General features: G+C 35.5%; 1 long non-coding RNA gene across 2 annotated transcripts; it reads right to left on the bottom strand.

Annotated features, from left to right (window-relative positions):
* Nucleotides 1-422: 422 nt before the first annotated feature.
* Nucleotides 423-3,283, bottom strand: LOC131467412 (uncharacterized). 2 transcript variants are annotated; one of them, XR_009241496.1, is made up of 5 exons: nucleotides 3,097-3,283; nucleotides 2,154-2,227; nucleotides 1,774-1,902; nucleotides 1,446-1,535; nucleotides 423-513 (listed from the first exon to the last, which is right to left on the bottom strand). It is a non-coding gene; the product is annotated as an uncharacterized LOC131467412 (long non-coding RNA). The 2 variants fall into 2 exon arrangements; XR_009241497.1 differs by lacking the exon at nucleotides 2,154-2,227.
* Nucleotides 3,284-4,490: the final 1,207 nt, after the last annotated feature.

Here is a 4,490-nt window from a genome sequence, read left to right on the forward strand (position 1 = left end):
CCCGAGCATCGAGTCAGGCCCGCATCTTTTTATTTCAAAGACTTCTTAGACTTTAAGAATGGTGTGAATATAGTCATTGGTTTGGGCGTTGAACTTTTTTTTAATTTTTTTTATTTCAAGAATATGTGAATGTTTCTGAAAGATCTGTGAAATTATGCTCAGCTTGGGTTGTGTGTAATACAGTTGAGTTTTTTTTAGTACTTTGTGTGAGTGATAATTGCAATTTATTATACATATTGATTGGTTTTAAAATAAGTTTCTTTGCTGCAGTTATTTTAAGTTGATTTGGCACCACAAAAAAAAACTTAAGGAACCCAGAACCCACATAGAGTGATGAATTAGAACAGTCACATGGGTAGGGTGTTACAATTATGTAACAATTTTAATAGCCCTGTAGAACAGTTAAGATCAGAATGGGAAAAAAACGTCTCTCACTGTTTTCTGAGGTTAAGGACGTCCACTGATGACATCTCTGTCTCACAGACAGAGGACGTTGACCCTGATTTCTTCACACTGAAAAAAAAAAGTTAAAATAAATATATTTTGTAAAAGCTGTAAAAGGTTTTTTTTATTTTCTGGGCAATGTGACATAATAGAAAATGGTACAAAGAAATAAATAATAATTATATATATAAATGTGTATATATATATATATATATATATATATATGTATGTATATATATTATTATTATTTATTTCTTTGTACACACATATATATATATATATATATATATATATATATATAAATTAATAAAACAACAGAGACACAGTGAACCCTCATTGTGAATTAAAAGCCAAAATGGGTTTTAAAATGATAGTGGGAGCTGTCCTAACATAGGAAGGAGCTTATTCCACAATTTGGGAGTGACAGCTGAAAAAGCTCATTCACCCCTTGTTTTCAGACATGTACTGGGTGCAACTAAGAGCAGCTGATGCTTTAACCTTAGCACGCATCCATCCATTCATCTTCTACTGCTTTATACTCCACATGATAGGCAGTGTACACCCTGGACAAATCGCCAGTCCATTGGAGGCCCACTTACAGAGACAAACAATTCACCATTCACTTTCACAGTCAATTTAAAGTGTGCAATTTGCCTAATCCCCAAATCTGCATGTCTTTGTACTGTGGGGGGAAACCGGAGAACCCAGAGAAAATCCACGCACACGAGGAGAACATGCAAACTGTAAAGGCATGAGTGCTAACCACTACACCAACCCAACATCAGCAGCCCTAAGGGGAAATTTGGTTTTAACTAGGTCAGGAATATTGTACTAGAATTTTTAAAAACAAATAATAAAATCTATCCTAAAAACGTACAGGCACTCACTGAAAGGAAGGGGAATGAGTAAATAAGGGGTTAATGGACACGATCTTGATACAAATGATTTTCAGCACATGAGCAAATGATTTTCCTTCAATTTTTTAAATCATCATATCTTACTGTTGGCTTTGGAAACCAAGAGGGTTTTCCATGGACTGATCAGACATCACGTTTGAACACCCACTGGACGTGGACCAGGGTGTCTTCAATCTGGAATTATATTCATTATGCATTTCAGAAGATGTTTTAACGACAGCACCTTTTCCTCTGTTTTTCTAATATAATATAAACATTTAGTCACATAATGTCACCTTTCAAATCTTTGTTTTAGCATTTACACACAATTCACACTAATAGTTTTTTTTTACAAATACAACTTTCTTAACAGCATGTGTTTACTATAGTTGTGAATATTACAACCAAGTAAATCAAGCAAAATTGCTTGTACCTTTTGCCCTTGTCCTTTTGGCCAGCAGACATTTCTGACAAGTCATTGTCATGGAATTTGGACAGAACACTCTTCTCATTCCCCGACATGTTTAAAGAGTAGAATTACTCTGCTGAACCATCAGTTTTCCTGTTACATGATAATGCAACAAGTATAGAGATGAAGTGTCAATACCAAAAAGAAGACCACAAGAATATCATGATGATTTAAATAAGGTATGGAAAACCAGGTAGAATGATTTTCAGAATCATTTCAATTTTGAGTAGTCATAGTCGTATAAAAGTATACATTTGAGATTCCTCAAATTGAGATCAATTTTTTTACACATTTATAGATTTAGAAATCATTTAAAGATCAGAAAGAAAATTTGAGGTTCTTACTTTCCCTTGTCTTCCTTCAAAGAATCCATTCATTCGTTTTATTTTCCACTTCCCTGTACCTTTGGACCATGGAACTATAAGATTTGTGTTAATACTGATCTGCTGACCCATTTACAGTAAGTGAAATAGTCAGTTAATTATTAATCATTAGGTGATTGAATCACAAATAAGTCTGAAAACCTGACTGTGTTACCAAGATACCAAGTTACCAACAAAATTAGAAAATAGGTTAATTTTAGGATACATTATGTAAATTAGTGAATGGAACAACTGATCAAGAGGTATAACCCTGAGCAAGGTACCCAATCCTTATTGCTCATCCTAAATTTACCCCAGATCAATTTGAGGATTGTGTTTGGAAGGAAATCATGCACAAAAATATCTGCCAAATCAAAATGGATCATCTGCTATGGTGACCCCTAGAGAGGGAGATTTTGTATAAAGGAGGATCTTATTTAAACCACTTTGTATGTATCAAGATTCTTGGGCACCAATGCAATATGCATTGCAATTTTTAAGCAATGTAAAGCTACAGGTGCTATGATTTAAAGGTCCAGAGCGTAACCTTTAGGAGCATATGAGCAGAATTTGAATAAACCACCCAAGTGTAAAATAGCATTAAATCTTAACAGCAGCCCGAACTGACAAACCAGTCAGAATCTGTGTTCAGAATCAGAAGCTTAAAGACAATGCAGACATCTTCTATCTGTTATGCTAATTTAGTGAATAAATAAAGTGCATTTATGAAAAATAAAGAATCAATAAACTCTTTTCCATAGCCATAGTTGGTGTAGCATTTTGTATGTTGTAGCATCATTACGTTTTTCTAAAATGAGCTTTTACGTGAAATTACGGTCATGAAGACAACCTCTAATGTTTCAAAATTATTCAAGGCTAAGAAAGAATTGTAAGAAATGATTCCACAAAAAAAGAAATCACCTACCTGAAAGAATCACCGGGAGAATCCAGTCCATGTTTATTGTTTAGATTGCATGATATGACAGAGGCAACGTTACTGGCCTCGCCCTACTCTTTATAATATGTAACTAATTCTTAGACACTTGCAGGCTGAGACTCATCTGAACCAAAGATCTGTGAGAAAATAACCTAGAAATGTGTAATGATAATAATGTGCTATGTTGGTTTTCTGTTTGAAATTGTGTGTGTGTGTGTGTGTGTGCGCGCACTGTAGATCACAGTAAGTGGTGACACAATCTGAGCACACTGGGGAGTTAAAGAGTGCACTGTGTGTGTGCGTGTGCATGTGTGTTAAAGTGCAAGTTCCACAGATGATAAAATGTCACACAGGTTTGGGAACCATATAAAGTTGTATGATTAATGAAGAGTTGTGAAATCGTGTTGCAGGCCTGAATCATTTCACATGGTTGTCTGTTGCAGATAAAACAAAAAAAAACATCTACATGCTAATGGCTTCTATGCAGATTCTCAACAAAATACCAAAGATAAAGAAAAAATATGTCCTAGGTATCCAGATTGAAGTAGGTCTCTGTGTCTGTTGAGTGATCTGCTGAAGTAGAATCAGTGCTGCACCTCACACGTCGTGTTTGCTGACCAGCTCAGTTTACTGAAGATGTGCAGAACCAGGACCTCGATCCATAGAGGTTACGATTCCTAAAATCTAGAATCAGCTCCTTGATTTTGATTGTGTTAAGGACCAGGCAGTTATTCTCACCATTAGTAATCAGTAGTGTAGGTGTACAGATTGTGGGAATTCTCTTGAAAGAGAGCGAGCTATCATGTGCAATACAAAAGAAAATATATTTCATGTTTTAAGGCAAACCAGCCTGTATTAGAGGCTGCACTTCCTGTGATTTTCCTCTTTGTTAGATCATATCCCAGTTTCTTTCTTCTTATTATGTTTTTTTTTTTTTTTTACATGACCCATTTTCCTGTTTCTGTTAACCTTTCCACACACCAGGTGCTCATTAACCTGCCACACATCGACCACCTGCCATTACAGCCATGTTTTTCCTCACCAGTTGTTATCACATTGCAGTGCATGTTCCTGTGGTAATGACTTGGGTAAACCTCTGTAAGATTTAAATCTTACAGAAAATCTTAAATATTTGGGGGGGATTTTTCAGGATTCCTGTCTCACCTGCCCTGCTGCACCATGTCCAGCTGGTCCTACATCTCTTTCTCTGCTGTGCACCTCTATCTGGTTTACTAGATTCACACCCTGCCAGTGTACAACTCAAGAAAAGATTTTAACTTTTTATTTTGTTTCCGTTAAATAATTTTAAACTCTCAAAAAAAAGCACCATGTGTTTGTTTGGTACAACTGCAACCCCATTTGTATGTATTTGATGTTGAGCT

The sequence above is a fragment of the Solea solea genome, chromosome 10 (assembly GCF_958295425.1).
Source record: "Solea solea chromosome 10, fSolSol10.1, whole genome shotgun sequence".
NCBI classification, from domain to species: domain Eukaryota; kingdom Metazoa; phylum Chordata; class Actinopteri; order Pleuronectiformes; family Soleidae; genus Solea; species Solea solea.